We start from the raw sequence: 19,032 nt of genomic DNA on the forward strand, positions 1-19,032 counted from the left end.
TTCTTTGCAGCTGAAGATGGAGAAGCTCTATACAGCCAGCAAAAACAACACCAGGAGGTGATCATGGCTCAGATCATGAACTTCTTACTGCAAAGTTTAGACTGAAACTGAAGGAAGTAGGGAAAACCATTAGACCATTCAAGTATGACCTAAATTAAATCCCTTATGATCATACAGTGGAAGTGACAAATAGATTCAAGGGATTAGATCTGATAGACAGAGTGCCTGAAGAGCTATGGACAAAAGTTCATGGCATTGTATAGGAGGCAGGGATCAAATCCATCCCCAAGAGGAAGAAATCCAAAAAGGCAAAATACTTGTCTGAGGAGGCCTTACAAAAAGGTGAGAAAAGAAATGAAAGGCAAAGAAGAAAAGAAAAGATATATCCACCTGAACACAGAGTTCCAAAAAATAGCAAAGAGCGATAAGAAAGCCTTCATAACTGATCAATGTGAAGAAATAGAGGAAAACAATAGAATGGGAAAGACCAGATATCTCTTTAAGAAAATTAGAGATACCAAGGAAATATTTCATGTAAAGATGGGCACAATAAAGTACAGAAATGGTATGGACCTAACAGAAGCAGAGATATTAAGAAGAGGTGGCAAGAATACACAGAAGAACAATACAAAAAAGATCTTCATGACCCAGATAACCATGATGGTGTGATCACTCACCTAGAGCCAGACATCCTGGAATGTGAAGTCAAGTGGGCCTTAGGAAGCATCGCTTACAAACAAAGCTAGTGGAGGTGACAGAATTCCAGATGAGCTATTTCAAATCTAAAAGATGATGTTGTCAAAGTCAGTTCAGTTCAGTTCAGTTCAGTCACACAGTCGTGTCCTACTCTTTGCAACCCCATGGATCACAGCATGCCAGGCCTCCATCACCAAATCCTGGAGTTTATCAAACTCATGTCCATTGAGTCAGTGATGCCATTCAACCATCTCATCCTCTGTCATCCCCTTCTCCTCCTGCCTTCAATCTTTCCCAGCATCAGGGTCTTTTCCAATGAGTCAGCTCTTTGCATCAGGTGGCCAAATTATTGGAGTTGTCAAAGTACTGAACTCAATATGCCAGCAAATTTGGAAAACTCAGCCATGGCCACAGGACTGGAAAAGGTCAATTTTCATTCCAATCCCAAGGAAAAGCAATGCTAAAGAATGTTCAAACTGTCACACAGTTGCACTTATTTCACACGCTAGCATTCACTGGAGAAGGAAATGGCAACCCACTCCAATGTTCTTGCCTGGAGAATCCCAGGGATGGGGGAGCCTGGTGGGCTGCCATCAATGGGATCAGACAGAGTCGGACACGACTGAAGCGACTTAGCAGCAGCAGCAGCAGCAGCAGCAAAGTAATGCTAAAAATTCTCCAAACCAGGCTTCAGTGGTATGTGAACTGTGAACTCCCAGATGTTCAAACTGGATTTAGAAAAGGCAGAGGAACCAGAGGTTAAATTGCCAACATCTGCTAGATCATAGAAAAATGAAGAGAATTCCAGAAAAACATCACTTCTGCTTCATTGACTGTACCAAAGCCTTTGACTGTGTGGATCACAATAAACTGTGGAAAATTTTTAAACAGATGGGAATACCAGACCACTTGACCTGCCTCCTGAGAAATCTGTATGTAGGTCAAGAAGAAACAGTTAGAACCAGACATGGAACAACAGACTGCTTCCAAACTGGGAAAGGAGTACGTCAAGGATGTATATTGTCACCCTGCTTATTAACTTAAATGCAGAGTACATCATGCAAAATGCTGGGCTCAGTGAACCACAAGCTGGAATCAAGATTACCAGGAAAAATAACAATAACCTCAGATATGCAGATGACATCACCCTTATGGCAGAAAGTGAAGAAGCACTAAACAACCGCTTGATGAAAGTGAAAGATGAGAGTGAAAAAGCTGTCTTAAAACTAAGCATTCAGAAAACGAAGATCATAGCATCTGGCCCCATCACTTCATGGGAAATAGATGGGGAAACAGTGGAAACAGTGTCAGACTTTTATTTTTTTGGGCTCCAACATCACTGCAGATGGTGATTGCAGCCATGAAGTTAAAAGACTCTTGCTCCTTGGAAGAAAAGCTATAACCAACCTAGACAGCATACTAAAATGGAGAGACATTACTTTGCCAATGAAGGTCCATCTAGTCAAAGCTATGGTTTTTCCAGTCGTCATGTATGGATGTAAGAGTTTGGCCATAAAGAAAGCTGAGCATGGAAGAATTGATGCTTTTGAACTGTGATGTTGCAGAAGACTCTTAAAGTCCCTTGGACTGCAAGGAGATCAAACCACTCAATCCTGAAGGAAATCAGTCCTGAATATTCATTGGAAGGATTGATGGTGAAGCTGAACCTCCAGTACTTTGTCCACCTGATTCAAAGAACTGATTCATTGGAAAAGACCCTGATGCTGGGAAAGACTGAAGGCAGGAGGAGAAGGTGATGACAGAGGATGAGATGATTGGATGGCTTCACCAACTCAGTAGACATGAGTTTGAGCAAGCTCTGGGAGTTGGTGATGGACAAGGAAGCCTGGCATGCTGCAGTTCATGGGGTTGCAAAGAGTCGGACATGACTGAGTGACTGAACTGAACTGAACCAGCAAGTAAACAACAACAACCTCTCTACATTGTGTGCCAATTGTGTCGATGCCTTTTGTATTAATTTTGGAGGGGTGGGAATTGTGGGGAAGATATGACTGGAGTCCAAAGGGATTTCAGAAGCTTTCAGACATGATAAAAAGTGTCTGGCTACGGATAGCTAAATTATAACACCGTCTTTGGGTATCTCTAGGATTTAGAATCTAACCTCAAGAATAGGGAGCAAAAGAACAAAGATGTGTGTCAAAGGATTGTTCATATTTTCTGAGAGTGAGAAGCTTTCCTTGTTAAGAATTTCAGTTGTTAAGATGAAGGGTCAAGCTACCATGTGCTTCACTGACGTTTCCTCTGTCCTGTTTGGCTATTTACTACAACCTCTTATTTGTTCATTACTAATTTTTTTTTAATTTTTATTTTTACTTTATTTTACTTTACAATACTGTATTGGTTTCGACATACATTGACCTGAGTCCACAACGGGTGTACATGCGATCCCAACATGAACCCCCCTCCCACCTCCCTCCCCACAACATCCCTCTGGGTCATCCCCATGCACCAGCCCCAAGCATGCTGTATCCTGCATCAGACATAGACTGGTGATTCGATTCTTGCATGATAGTATACATGTTTCAATGCAATTTTTATAGAAAGAAGTTTTGTATTTTGCCACATCATAATAGACGTTTGACTAAAGAGGAAGTCAGGGATTGTTAATTTGTGCCAAGACCTAAGTTCAAAGCAATATTCATTCTGACTGGCAGATACATGGATTTTGTGCCAAGCATCATGTTTAATGAAGCAGATAATTGAAACAGAAAGCACTGATTGATTGTACCACATGAAATCATTGAGCCAGCACTGTTTAGTCTTATAATTCAAGCAGATTTGAGTGTGACTTTAAAAAAATCAGAATATCATTGCTACCACCTGGCTTTCCATTTATACTTTAGATGCATGAGTAAAAGGAAAAATTCTTAGAAGAGATTAAAGTAGAATTTTTAAAAGATAACATGTCTGATATTTACAAAATTTTGGCTCCAAACAACCACGTGTGATGAATTGACAATGAATTTGAGGAAATAACTAAACGGTGAACCAGAGCCTAAAAACTTTTGGGAAAATAGCCATATAAAGTGGTAAAACCCAGGAAACTCCAAATTTGGCTCTCTGGTACTGAGCTGCACCCTGTTACCATTTTCTACAACCTTGTCATTGCTTTGGGTTAAGCTCAGCTGTGAGAAATAGGAATAGGCAAGGGACAGCTAATTTAGGAAGATGCATTAGCAGCACAAAGGAAAAGAGCACCTTGTCTAAAGTATCATGCTAGATGTGTGCTGTGCTGTGATCAGTCGCGTCTGACTCTTTCGACCCCGTGGACTGTAGCCCACCAGGCTCCTCTGTCCTTGGAATTCTCCAGGCAAGAATACTGGAGTGGATTGCCATTTCCTTCTCCAGGGTTATGCTAGATACTGGAGAAGAAAGAAACAAGTAAGAGGAGGGAGAAAGGTGGGAGGAATAGAAAATGAAGAAGAAGAGAGACGGATTTCTGATATTCATCACTTGATTTGCTTTTGGAAATTAGTCATTTACAGCAATGCCATTTGTCTCTGATGTCTGTCCCCAGTCAGTATCAAAAGGTAAAAAACTAAGGCAGAGGAGAGTAAAAATCCACAACCACCAAGGAATCAGAGGAAGTCTTTAAAACTGTAATGTCTTTTTTTCTAAAAGGCTGGAAATTTTGATTGCAAAATTACAAGAATCTTATTTTTAAACCTAGTTTAAACAATAGAGAAATACATAATGAAGTGAATATATAAAATAATGAACACTTTAGTATATATTCCTACAAGTGTTTCAATATATGTAATATGGGTGGTATTTGTATGTCAATTTTAATGGAGTATTAATACACTGTAACAAGCTTATACCTACATTCTCTTCTGAACCTTTTATCCACTTGACATTACATTTTTCAGCCTCTTTGCGTGTCAAAATTTAGAGACAATTATTCAAGAACATTCCAATTCCCTATTTTCCTTATTAAATGTATTAGCCAAGATTGACATGGTTTCTTCCTCAAATATTCTCTGTCAAAACATTTCTGATAATGAAGAAAAGAGTGAAATTCAGGTAGTTGAACCAGGGAAAGATCAACTTTTTTGGTTCTTTCTAACATCTCAATAAACTGAGGAAACTTCTGAAAGAGATGGGAATACCAGACCACCTGACCTGCCTCTTGAGAAACCTGTATGCAGGTCAGGAAGCAAGAGTTAGAACTGGACCTGGAACAACAGACTGGTTCCAAATAGGAAAAGGAGTACGTCAAGGCTGTATATTGTCACCCTGCTTCTTTAACTTCTCTGCAGAATACATCATGAGAAATGCTGGGCTGGAGGAAGCACAGGCTAGAATCAAGATTGCCGAGAGAAATATCAATAACCTCAGATATGCAGATGACACCACCCTTATGGCAGAAAGTGAAGAAGCACTAAACAACCTCTTGATGAAAGTGAAAGTGAAGAGTGAAAAAGTTGGCTTAAAGCTCAACATTCAGAAAACTAAGATCGTGGCATCTGGTCCCATCACTTCATGGGAAATAGATGGGGAAACAGTGGAAACAGTGTCAGGCTTTATTTATCTGGGCTCCAAAATCACTGCAGATGGTGATTGCAGCCATGAAATTCAAAGGCGCTTACTCCTTCGAAGGAAAGTTATGACCAACCTAGACAGTATATTGAAAAGCAGAAACATTACTTTGTCAACAAAGGTCCATCTAGTCAAATATATGGTTTTTCCAGTGGTCGTGTATGGATGAGAGAGTGGGACTATAAAGAAAGCTGAGCACAGAATTGATGCTTTTGAACTGTGGTGTTGGAAAAGACTCTTGAGAGTCCCTTGGACTGCAAGGAGATCCAACAAGTCCACCCTAAAGGAGATCAGTCCTGGGTGTTCATTGGAAGGACTGATGTTGAAGCTGAAACTCCAATACTTTGGCCACCTGATGGGAAGAGCTGACTCATTTGAAAAGACCCTGATGTTGGGAAAGATTGAGGGCAGGAGAAGAGGACAACAGAGGATTAGATGGTTAGATGGCATCACCGACTCAATGGACATGGGTTTGGGTGGACTCCAGGAGTTGGTGATGGACAGAGAGGCCTGGCATGCTGCGGTTCACGGGGTCGCAAAGAGTCGGACATGACTGAGAGACTGAACTGAACTGAGCACATTCTGCTAAGTGAAATAAGACAGTCACAAAAAGATAAATACTGTGTTATTCCACATATACAAGATTCTTAGAGTAGACAAAATAGGACAGAAAGTAGAATGGTGGTTTTCATGGGTCAAGGAGAAGGTGAAATGGGGAGTTAATGTTTGATGGGTACAGTTACAGTTTTGTAGTGATAAGGTCTATGGAGGAAGATAGTGGTGATGAATACACAACAATGTGAATGTATTTAATTCACTGGACTGTACACTTAAAAATATTTAATAGCGAAGATGGGATTTCCCTGTTGGTACAGTGGATAAGAATCCACCTGCAAATGCAGGGGACATGGGTTCTGTTCCCGGTCCAGGAAGATTCCATGTGCTGCAGAGCAACTAAGCCCATGCACCACAACTATTGATGCTGCATGCCACAACTGCTGAAGCTGGCATGCTTTAAAGCCCTCAAATGGCAACTACTGAAGCCTGTGTGCCTAGAGCCTGTTCTCCACAACAAAAGAAGCCACTTCAATGAGAAGCCTGTGCACTGCAACAAATGATCACCACATCTAGAGAAAGCCAGTGTGCAGCAACCAAGACCCAGTATAGCCAAAAATAAATTAATTCATTAACTTAAAAAATTAGCTAAGATGGTAGATTCTGCTATGTGTATTTTATCACACACACAAAACATTTAAGGGTGCACAATTCTGGCTCATCACTGGTCCTACTTTCCTGGCAGCAGGCCTCAACCCTGACCCTTCCTGCACCTGATTTCTGCTCTGAGTCAACTGGTTTACAGCAGGAGCAGCTGCAGAGAGAGGCCACACCCGGGCGATGATGACGTGGGTGTTTGCCACTGGGCTTATAGGGTAGGGAAGGATGGGGACAGCTCTAAGTGCCACCAACGAGGATCTGAAAACGTGGACCTGGGACATTGCCTAAAGCTGGAAGACCCCTCATCCTGGTGTGGGTTGCCCAATAGGTCGCCCTGCTCTCCAGAGCCTGAGAAAGGGTAGAAGCTTGTGTGCTGACACTTCACCAGAACTCCCCAAAACTTTCGGCAGGGACTGGAATTAACTCTTGATGGAACGGAGGAGATGGCACAAGCCAGTGAACAGAGAGGTGATGGGAAAACAAAAGAAGCAACCCTCTCCACAGAGAGGTGAAGAGTCCAACTCTGGGCTGAAAACCTGTGTGACCTTTCTGGCCAGCCTCACGTGGAAAGCTGCCCTCCTCACCCCTGACTGCTGACAGCTGGGCACTGCAGTCTCTCTCAGGGCCCGGACCTGAGAGATGTTCACACTCCTCACACTTTCTTCCTTCCTAGTCTTGTTTTCTGAGGCCCTGGGCCAAGGTTCTCTTGTGGTGCCTCTGCTAAGGCCTCCATAAGAGAAGAGAATGGAGAAAGCTTGAAGACCCCTGTCCCCACTCGGACTCAGGCCCAGGTCTCTTTACACTGAGTTCTTCCCCTACCCCCACCTCAGGGTCCATAAAGCTGCTGGAGCCTTTTGCTCTGGGCTCTCTGATCAGGGAGGCGGGCTCTACGCAGGCCATCCCATTGGGGAAAGTGAATGAGAGCTGCACTTCCTCTGGGTTCAGACTCTGGCCTGTGTTCTCACAGTAAGGGTGTTAATTTAGGTGTCCCTCAGCTCAGCTGAGCTCCTTATAAGGAGTGGTGGGTGTGGTCAGGGATCAGGAGAGCCTGGGGACTGAGCTAATCTTGGTCAGATCCTTGTTGCCTCAGCTTTGACGGATGCCAACAGGAGACATCAAGTAAGGCGGTATGGATCACTGTGTGGATTGCCTCAGCTTCAAGACAACAGGAAGCAACACGCAGCCTGGTATGAGCCACGTGTGCCCCAATAGCTGAGGGTTTTGCCTGCAGTCACTGCTCTCTCCCTCACCCTCAACCTGGACCAAGAGGAAGTGCACACCCCAAGCTCCTGACAGAGGGCGCCACCAGCCAGGCTGCCATTGGGCTGTCATAGCTGCTCCGCTGGGCTCACCCACAGCTTCTGGGGTGTCCAGAGAGATTTCTCCCTGAACTACCCCCAACTTCACTCTCTCTCTCTACGGACGCTCCTCCACACTCATCTGCAGCGGTGACTCCACTTCCTACTGTCCTAAGTGTCATGTTGTCTTACAGAGGCGCAAAGCACGGAGGTGAAACAAAACTCAAGCCACAGCCAGAGCTGCCCACCCCTCCCCTCATGACTCCTTTCCGACTGGTGAGCTGGGTGAGTGGGCAGCCTCACTTCACCTCAGTTTCTTCCTCAGCCGCTCAGGGAGAGAAGCAGGACCACTCTCACCAAGGAGTGAGGAAAAAGTGAGGTCACATTTGCCAAGCCCTGGGTGCCCAAGAGCGGGCTTCCCTGACAGCTCAGTTGGTAGAGAATCTGCCTGCAATGCAGGAGATCCTGGTTCAATTCCTGGGTCGGGAAGATCAGCTGGAGAAGAGATAGGCTACCCACTCCAGTATTCTCAGGCTTCCCTTGTGGCTCAGCTGGTGAAGAATCCGCCTGCAATGCAGGAGACCTGGGTTCAATCCCTGGGTTGCCAAGATCCAGGAGAAGGGAAAGACTACCCACTCCAGTATTCTGGCCTGGAGAATTCCATGGACTGTATAGACCACGGGGTTGCAAAGAGTCAGACACGACTTTCGGTTTCACTTGGTGCCTAAGAGATGCTCAAAAAATATCAGCTCTCCTCATTGACTGAAGAAGCTTCAGTTATTTTTAAACTCTCCAGGATCCCCCAGAGAGAAGCCCTCTACTCCCTTTTGACTAGAGAACCCCAAATCGCTCCATTTGCAGAAATGCTGACTTCCTTTTCTTAAGCAATTTTTTTCTTTATTCACCTCGGCCCTTTTTCTTCTTGATGGGCTCAAAATACTTTATAATAAACATCATATTTACAAACACTAAATATGCACATGGTAACACAATGCACTGTTTGTGCTAATAGTAGCTTATATTTAATTTTTAATTTAAAAATGTTACTGAAGTATAGTTGATTTATAATCTTTTGTTAGTTTCAGGTATACAGCAAAGTGATTCAGTTATATATTATACATACACATATATACCATATAGATTATTACAAAATATCAGGTATAGTTCCCTGTGCTATATAGTAAGCCCTTGTTGTTTATCTATTTTATATATAGTAGTGTGTATATGTAGTAGCTTATATTTTAAATGCAAACTCTGAGCTCCACATAAAGAAGACAAGGAAATTTTTTTTTCTTTTTTTGGTTGCGCCTTGTGGTTTGTGGGATCTCAGATACCTAACCACGGTTTGAACCCAAGCCATGGCAGTGAAAGCCTGGGATCCTAATCACTAGGTCAGCTGGAAACTCTGGAAATATATATATATATATACTTTTTAGCTAAACTCAGATTTAAGAAATTAATAAATTATTTACTCAAAAAAAGAATAACTTGATGACAAATTCACACTCAAGTAGTTTTGACTGTTGACGGAAGTAAGTAGCCTATCATTTGAAACCTTAGCAGCAAACATAGCATACATATAGGTTACACACATTTTGCTATTTGTTAAATATATAGGCATATAGATAAATATATTTACATCCTCAGTAAGCTGTAAGAGCACAAAACTAGAGAACAAATCTTTCCTATATTCAACTTATTTGACCTGAAAATAATATACTTTCCATCTTTCAACATATATTCTAATTTCTTACCTTGCCTTAGAAAGTAAATCTACACAGTTCAACCTGTATTATTTCCATGCTAAATACTAGTTGCATGCATTTATTAAACAGGAGCATCCTTATGAGGGGATTTATGAATTTGTTCTGGGACAGAAAATGAGAACCAGATAGTGATTTCATCACCTTAAACTGAATTCCTTAGCATCCCCTCATGATCACATATGGCAAATCTTTAACCATAAAGTACATTCTGGGCCTTGTGTAGTTCAAAGTGCTAGGACAAAATCATAACATTCTCACTACCTTTGAAAATAAACAGAATTCTTATACTTACCTTAGATCTTGTTTGAACATCCCATTCAATTTATTGGAATTTTTTAAAATGCTGCATTACAAATGTAATACCGAATGAAGAAAACAAGTTAAATCTTACTGAAAGCAATTATCAGTCTAATAGCATCAGTGAAAAACCAAAATGGTACTTTTAGTCAAGGTATGAAATATACATAAAATCTAGCTATTTTCCTATTATTCTTTGAGCACTTTCAAGTTGGAAAATACATTACAAAAAACTGAAAGATTCTGCTAAGTTTACTCATTGAGTACTTTTGACACTGAAAATAAGAGAAAGATTAATACCACAGTTTTAACCACCGGGACAGAAGAATCATTAAATGATAGGATGGAGGACTTCTCTGGTGGCGCAGTGGTTAAAATCCGCCTGCCAATGCAGGGGACAGGGGTTTGATCCCTGGTCCAGGAAGATCCCACATGCAGTGGGGCAACTAAACCTGTATGCCACAACTACTGAAGCCCTGTCTCCTAGATCCCATGCTCTGCAACAAGATAAATCACCACAGTGAGAAGCCAGCACACAGCTAGCCACTGCTTCTCACAACTAAAGAAAGCTGGCACGCAACAGTAACGATCCAGTGTAGCCATAAATAAATAAATAAAATGAAATTTTTTTAAGGAATTTTTTTTAATTTGGGATTTTTTATTTTATTATTTAATTATTTTTAATTGGAAGCTAATTACTTTACAATATTGTGGTGTTTTTTTTGCCATATATTGACCTGAATCAGCCATGGGTATACATGTGTTCCCCATCCTGACCCTCCCCCCCACCTCCCTCCCCATCCCATCCCTCAGGGTCATCCCAGTGTACCAGCCCTGAGCACCCTATCTCATGCATCAAACCTGGACTGGCGATCTATTTCACATATGATAATATACATGTTTCAATGCTACTCTGTCAAATCATCCCACCCTCACCTTCGCCCACAGAGTCCAAAAGTCTGTTCTTTACTCTGTGTCTCTTTTGCTGCCTCGCATATAGGGTCAGCATTACCATCTTTCTAAATTCATGCTTGTACCTCAAGACCTCTGCACCTCAGTAACGGCACCTGGGCACCCAGGACCCAGCTGGACCCTAACAGTTTCTCCTGACCCACAGTCCATGGGCTCAGTTTCTGTGCATTGCGGGAAGTTAAGTTGCGGTAACTGCAGGCTTTGTACATGGAGGGAAGAAAACATCAGACATTGAGAGAAACAGGAATTCTGTGTTCAGAGGGGTGGAGATGCAAGACCACCTGGCCTGGAAGGAAAGTAGCCTCTGGGGACCAACTGCCCTGGGCTGAGGGTCTCCGCCCTTGGATCCCGGCCCTCTTTCTGGCCCTGGCGATGCTTCCTGCCCTGCCCATAAGTGACATATCTCACATGCCAAAGCTCCCTGGTGCTTTCCCGCAGGCCACTGTGAAGTAGGCTTCTGTTGTTTGCAACTCAGAGACTCTGATTTTTTTTTTTTTTTTCTGGCTGTTCTGGGTCTTCACCGATGTGTGTGAGCTTTCTCTACGTGCAGTGAGTGGGGGCTACTCTCTGATTTGGGCTTCTCATGTTGGCGGCTTCTCTTGTTGCAGAGCACCATTTCTACTGTGCTCAGGCTTCAGTAGTTGTGGCGAATGGCCTTAGCTGCTCTGTGGCAAGTGGGATCTTCCCAGACCAGGAATTGAACCCATGTCCCCTGCAATGGCAGGTGGATTCTTAACCATTGGACCGCCAGGGAAGTCCAATCCACAGAGATTTTACCATGACAAATCCCATCACTAAGTGATGATATATACAAGTCTGTGCAGAGAATCCAAGGAGGAGGCCAAGGAGGTGCCCAAGGAAGCTGCTGGGATGAGAAAGTTGTCAGGCAGCCCCTGCTTTCACTCTTTCGGGACTGCATGTCCCCCATGCTCTACAGGTGCCCCCTGAACCCTCTCAGCTGAGCAGCTTCTCTGCTCCATCACCCCACACAGGACTATGTGCACACACACAGCCCACTCGCCCAACTGGCCTCCCAGCTTCACTTCCCTCACTGATTCCATTGTTCCTAGATTTTCTGTCCTTGGGAGACAGTGCTGATTGCTGGGCTCAGGCCAGGAATTCATTATGGTTCCATCAGCACTGGACGAGGTGGGTCACCTGGGAGCTGGGGCTCCAGGCAGGTGGACAGAGCAGACGCTGTGAAGGGGGTGAGGATGGGGATGACCTTAATAACATGACTGCTGGGCCGGCAGGTTGTAGGGGATTCAGGCTTCAGCTAGTTGCACATCTTCTAATCTTGGGGAAGCTCCCTTATTTCTCTGGGACCTGGTTTTTTCCTGTAAACTTAAAAGGTAGAACAAGAAATAATAACAATTATTATTTATTGAGCATCTTCCATGTGCCAGGTGCCCTTGTAAAGATTTTACATGCACTAGTTTCACTTGTTTATTGCCTGTAAAGCATTTAAGACAGTCACTAGAATGACAACCTCATTCCAACCTTCAATAAACTGATGGATAATGTGCAACTCTCAATTTGCTGGACTTTTACCTTTAATGATCTTATAAAACAAAGAAACATCTCCATCTATTTAGATCACTGTCCTGACATTTGTATCCTCACATAAAATTTCTTCTGTCCATTCATAAGGTTTTGATGTTTAGGCTTTCAAATCAAAGCTATCTTATTTCCAAAATAATGGAAATGAGTTTATTTATTTTACAAATTATAATTTATAAATATATTTATAACTGACAAATAAATTACTTCCTTTATTATAGTTCAGTCACTCAGTCATGTCCAACTCTTTGCAACCCCAAGGACTGCAGCACGCCAGGCCTCCCTGTCCAGCAGCAACTCCCAGAGTCTACTCAGACTCATGTCCATTGAGTCGGTGATGCCATCCAACCATCTCATCCTCTGTTGTCCCCTTTTCCTCCTGCCTTCAGTCTTGCCCAGCATTAGAATCTTTTCAAATGAGTCAGTTCTTTGATTCAGGTGGCCAAAGTATTGGAGTTGCAGCTTCAGCATCAGTCCTTCCAATGACTATTCAGGACTTATTTCCTTTGTTACAAGTCATAGCAAAAAATTCAATCAATACAAAGCCTTATAAAGTAAGAAAGTGAACACTGGCTTCACTCACTTCTCCTTTAGACTTACTTCACTCACTCCTCTTTTTGACTTATTTCACTCTGTCTGACAGACTCTAGGTCCATCCACATCTCAAAAATGATCCAGTTTTGTTCCTTTAAATGGCTAAACAATATTCCCTTATATATATGTACCACATCTTCAAATTCATCTGTCAATGGACACTTAGGTTGTTTCCACATACTGACATATAGCTGATTCACTTTGCTGTGTATCAGAAACTAACACAATATTGCAAAGCAATTATACTTCAAGAAAAAAAAAGATAAAACATAAAATAAAATCATGTCTTCTCCCTGCTACTAGAAAAATAAAATAATGATTTAAAAGAAGTCCTTTGTTTATCTTCAAGGGTGTACTGAAGAGTGCACCTGGAGTCAAAAGGCAATAAATTATTAACTGACAAAAAGACTTTTTAAATTAAAAAATAATAATAATAAGCCCAGCATGCTTGGACCAGAATGCCCACCCAGAAGTGAAGGCCGGTGGGGGAGGCTCTAGGCCCCTCTGGGGCAGCACCTTCTTCCCACAGCTACCTTCAGTTCAGTTCAGTCACTCAGTCGTGCCTGATTCTTTGCGACCTCATGAACCGCAGCAGGCCAGGCCTCCCTGTCCATCACCAACTCCTGGAGTCCACCCAAACCCATGTCCATTGAGTCGGTGATGCCATCCAGCCATCTCATCCTCTGTCGTCCCCTTTTCCTTCTGCCCCCAATCCCTCCCAGCATCAGAGTCTTTTCCAATGAGTCAGCTCTTCCTATCAGGTGGCCAAAGGATTGGAGTTTCAGCTTCAACATCAGTCCTTCCAGCGAACACCCAGGACTGATCTCCTTTAGGATGGGCTGGTTGGATCTCCTTGAAGTCCAAGGGACTCTCAAGAGTCTTCTCCAACACCACAGTTCAAAAGCATCAATTCTTCGGTGCTCAGCCTTCTTCACAGTCCAACTCTCACATCCATACATGACCACTGGAAAAACCATAGCCTTGACTAGACGGACTTCTGTTGGCAAAGTAATGTCTTTGCTTTTGAATATGCTGTCTAGGTTGGTCATAACTTTCCTCCCAAGGAGTAAGCGTCTTTTAATTTCAAGGCTGCAATCACCATCTGCAGTGATTTTGGAGTCCAGAAAGATAAAGTCAGCCATTATTTCCACTGTTTCCCCATCTATTTCCCATGAAGTGATAGGACCGGATGCCATAATCTTAGTTTTCTGAATGTTGAGCTTTAAATCAACTTTTTCACACTCTTCTTTCACTTTCATCAAGAGGCGTTTTAGTTCTTCACTTTCTGCCATAAGGGTGGTGTCATCTGCATATCTGACAGCTACCTTCCCTGCCCACACACACACACAAAAAAAACAAACAAAAGCGAATATGGGCGGGCCCGAGCTTGCGGGGTGCGGGCCGGGAGGGGCGGTGCTGGGCGGGGCTTGACATGCCCCACTTCCCGCGGCCGCTGTTCACCTCCGGGTGCTGATCCGGTAGACGCACCCTCCTTCTCGCTGATCTGCCCCCGGCTCCTGGCAGAGAGTCGCCGTCTCGCCCGGGCTTCCAGGAAGGGACGAGGAGTGGTGCCAAGGCGGCGGGCCGGCTATGCCTCCAGCCGCTACGATTCTCGCCGGCGACCGCGCGCCTGCGGCCTCGGGGACGCAGCGGGGCCCCGGGGAGGCCGCGCTTTGAGGTCCCCGGGGCCTAGCGCCCGCCGCGATCGCGCCGTAGAACCCCGGGGCCGGCGCTCTCCCGTCTTCCGTCTCCCTCGCACTCTGACGGCCAGCGTCGCCTCACTTCCTCCGCCGCCGCCCGCCATGGCCTCCGCCGCCCGGGAGGGCGCGGGCTCGGGGCGCAGGCGCCCGCCGCCGCGTTGGGCACTGCCCGGCCTGTTGCTGCTGTGCTTGTGGCTGCCCGGTGGTCGCGCGGCCGGCTCGCCCTCCGCGCCGCTGTCCGAGCTGCATGCGCAGCTCTCGGGGGTGGAGCAGCTGCTGGAGGAGTTCCCCCGACAGCTGCAGCAGGAAAGGCCGCAGGAGGAGCTGGAACTCGAGCTGCGCGCGGGCGGCGACCCCCAGGAAGGCTGCCCGGGCCCCGGGGGCGGCGGCTACAGGGCCAGGCCCGACGCCATCATCCGCACCAAGGACTCGATCGCGGCCGGCGCCAGCTTCTTGAGCGCGCCGGCGGCCGTGAGGGACTGGCGGCAGTGCCTGCAGGCTTGCTGCCTCGAGCCACACTGCTCCGTGGCCGTGGTGGAGCTGCCCCGGCGGCCCCGCGGCCCCAGCCGCCGCGCTCGGCTGCTACCTCTTCAACTGCACCTGGCGCGGCCGCAGCGTCTGCAAGTTTGCGCTGCATCGAGGTTACAGCAGCTACAGCCTCAGCCGCGCCCCAGAGGGCGAGCAGGAAGGCCTGCAAGCCGGTGCCCCGGCCCTTGCCCGGGCCTCGCCTCGCCTGGGTAAGCACGCCACCCGACGCCCCGGCCTGGTCGAGGATCCGAAAGGATTCACAGAAATTCGATTTAATGGAAGAGAAAAGTTCAGGGGGGAAAGTCTATTTTAGTCTCAGATTCTTACAAGATATGGTCTGTGTCAAGTAATTACAAGAGCAAAATCTGATTAGATGCCAGATTGCTCATAGCACACCCTTATTTCTTAGGTTGGCTCTCAGGATCCATGATTCCACCTAAAGTTGCTTTCATCAGACAAAATTCGGAAGGGAATAGGTAAGGTTATTTTGAAGTGGGTCTAACTATTTCCTATGAACTATGGTTCTCTTTTTTAAGGAGTGGGGAGAAAAGGAACTCGATTAATTGAAAATGAAGTTTAAAGCACCTCTGTTTTGAAGAGGAGCTAAAAAGGATGCTTTTCGTTTGATGGTTTTTATTCTGGGGATGATCAGAATGAGAATTAAGACCCAAACAGGAGGCAAAAAAGAAAAAAAAGTGGCAGTTGGAGATAAGATCTCAGGAACTAAAACCTTGATTGGGCCTGCTTGTGATCAGCTGAGTGTGTTTGATTGCACTCTGTTGCTGTTTGGTTTATGATGACGCAAGAGTGAAACCATAACAAGACTAGAGGGGCGTAGCCTCAGCCACTTTGGAAATCTGGAGTCTCCATGACCTTTAGGTCCAAAGAGAATGGTCTGGAAATCTGTGTCCACAATGGCCCATCTCCCTTCCCACCTCCAGTGGAATAAACATCCAAGGTCACCCGAGATTTCTAGGCCTTGAGACACACACTGCAAAGGACCCCAAAGTTTTCTCCCTGAAGTGGAGGCAGGAGGCACTTTCACATGCACCCCTCAGCTTACCCATGGCTGTTAGACACACATCTTTCCTCTGCCCAAGCAGGGACTCAAAAATAAATCCCAGCACCAATGAAACAAAATCCCTTTCCCTTCTCACTGCACAACTGGAGGAAACCAGCATTGCCAAATGGAGCTTTCTTATAAGCCAGTGGAAACAGAAAGGAAAGTGGAAACAAGGAAAGAATATATCCACCATGGGGGGTCGGGGGGAGGGACTTTAGTTTATTGTAGAAGTTTCTGGATCATTTTTTCTTTTACTCCCTTTTTGACCTTCCTTTCTCTGGGCGGGGCGTGGGGGGGAGTTTGTCTAGTAATTCACTTTGGAGATGCTCAAGGGTACACCCAGATGACCACTGGGCTTGGTCCTTATTCACGAAAAGAGCCACCCTGCTCACAAGTTCTTTGGATCCCAGGAATATGGACGCATGGAAGGGTGCTGCTTGGCCCAAATGCCCTCATTCTGTCTGCAGAGAGGGCAACGGTCACTCTACCCGAGTGTCTTGTGTTTTTCCTACCTAGATCCTTAACCTCCTGAAGTTCCCTGTGCTTCTGAGACTAAGTGGTTCCTTCATGAATGTTTTTTGTTTTTCTGAAGCTGTGAGCACAAGTAGTATAAGGCTAAAGGAGCATAAAAATGGTTTAGAATTTTACAGAAAATGTTTTAGGGTCCATTTGAGGTGAATACAAGGACCATGAAAAAAGGGCAGGGGGCCAGGTGGAATTGCACAGTACACATTTTTAGCAGACCCCATCAGCCCTGTTCTTTGTGGACATTTATTGAGTTTGATAAGTGGTACTGCTATAAGCTCCTTAGACACGTGAACTCACTCTGTCCTCACAAATCTGTCCTGTCCAAATCTAGGTTCTCTCATAATCCCCAGGGTACTGGAAGGCTTGGTGAGAGAAAGTAACCTGCCCAAAGGTCTCATAGCACCTGCTTTGTGGAGCTGTGCATTGTAAGTTGTGAGCTGTGCTGTGTGAGTTGTTAGCTATGTTATGTGAGTTTTGAACTGTGTTGTGTGAGTTGTGACCTGTGTTGTGTGAGTTGTGAGCTGTGTTGTGTGAGTTGTGACCTGTGTTTTGTGGAGCTGTGAGCTGTGTTATGTGAGCTGTGAGCTATGCTCTATGAGTCGTGAGCTGTGCTCTGTGAGTTGTGGAGCTGTATTCTGGGGCAACTTGAATGCTTTCTCCAACAGCATCAGGACACCTGGAAGCAGAGATGCCCTCAGTACAGTTTCCAGGGTGAGACTGGACTAAGCAGCTACCTGGGATGATGGGAGGAGGTGGGAAGGAGTGGAGTATGCTGGAGAGAGAGGTGTGCTGAACTGACGCAATCTGCCTGCAGTCGTGTGCAAAGGGCAGGGCAAGGGGCTTGCGGTCCTGAGTCCTGAATTTGAGAGCCGGCTCTTCTCCATGAGGTTCCCTGCTCATCCTCTTAGGACTTGAGTGCTGGCCTTGCCTTCCAGCTGGGCTGTCATGAGGATCAAGGGTGGACATGCTTTGTGAATTAGAAAGGCGGTTCCCACGTACCTGATGTCACTATGGGACCTTGGCTGTATTGTGTGGCTGACTGGAGGACCTGGGGGGGGGGGTCTATGTTTTCTGATGAAAGTGAGGAGCAGCAGGAAGGAGGGAGTGGAGCAGTTAGGACCTCAGAGGACCTGGAGAATACAGTCTCGAAAAGCTCAAGGGCCAGCACCCTTATGCTCTTTCCACTGGATATTCAGCCTGAAAACCAGGATCTCTAGGCAAACGCTGGGTAATCTGAGAAGTTTGCATCTGTATTAGGGAAAGTCAGTGTTGGACAGCACTCTGCCATCCCCTCTGTAAACCCATGCATAGCCACCCCAGGCCTCTCTCTCATCTACTCCAAGAGCAAAGGAAAGAACTGACCTGGGAAGGTTCAAAGCTCATCCCTCCATGAGTGCCTGACCTATTGCATGCTTCTCACATTTTCAACCTCTCCCTTTTGTGTTACAAATAAATATCACAAAAGAGTTGCAAATAATCATGTAATACTATTGAGATAACCAGTGGGAATACACTGAGCCTGCAAATCTGATCACACAGAAATTCCAAATGGGTTAAAGAATTAATAATTTTTTAAAAAAATTAGGCCATAGGTTACTCCATACATAGAAGATTTGAAGAAAATAAATTCACTATTACACATCTGGGGGGAAGATAACTTTCTCATCAATTAAAGAGATCACAAGAGAAAGGATGTAGTATACACATGTTTTGAAAAACTTCATTATGTCAAAAATACACATGTTTTGAAAAACTTCATTATGTCAAGAAACAAAAGAAATTGCAAATAGAAGTCTGGGAAGATATGAGACCAGTGTATTTATTATATTAATAGTAAGCTTATGTGAATCAGGGGCTTCTCTGGTAGCTCAGCTGATAAAGAATCCATCTGCAATGCAGGAGATCTGGTTATGTGAATTAGTAGGAAAAACAAAAAGAAGTAGGCAAAGGATATGAACAGTTTCCAGAAAGGATGTTTAATTGATAACCATGGGAAAATGTTCAACCTTAGAAGTAATCAGAGAAATGCAAATAATACCAGCTACTGTTCCCAGGTGGCACTAGTGGTAAAGAACCGCCTGCCATTGCAGGAGACCTTAGAGACTCTTCCAGTCCCTGGGTCAGGAGGATCCCCTGGCGGGGGGCATGGCAACCCACTGCAGGATTCTTGCCTGCTAAGTCGCTTCTAGTTTCGTGTCGGACTCTTTGTGACCTCTGGACTGTACTCTGCAGGCTCTTGTCCGTGCGCGATCTCG

At 45.1% G+C, this 19,032-nt stretch overlaps 1 pseudogene; it reads left to right on the plus strand.

The window, feature by feature from the left end:
* The first annotated feature begins 14,318 nt into the window (after positions 1-14,318).
* Positions 14,319-15,774, plus strand: LOC108634645 (annotated as a pseudogene).
* Positions 15,775-19,032: the final 3,258 nt, after the last annotated feature.

This window comes from Capra hircus, unplaced genomic scaffold (genome assembly GCF_001704415.2).
Source record: "Capra hircus breed San Clemente unplaced genomic scaffold, ASM170441v1, whole genome shotgun sequence".
Classification (NCBI taxonomy): domain Eukaryota; kingdom Metazoa; phylum Chordata; class Mammalia; order Artiodactyla; family Bovidae; genus Capra; species Capra hircus.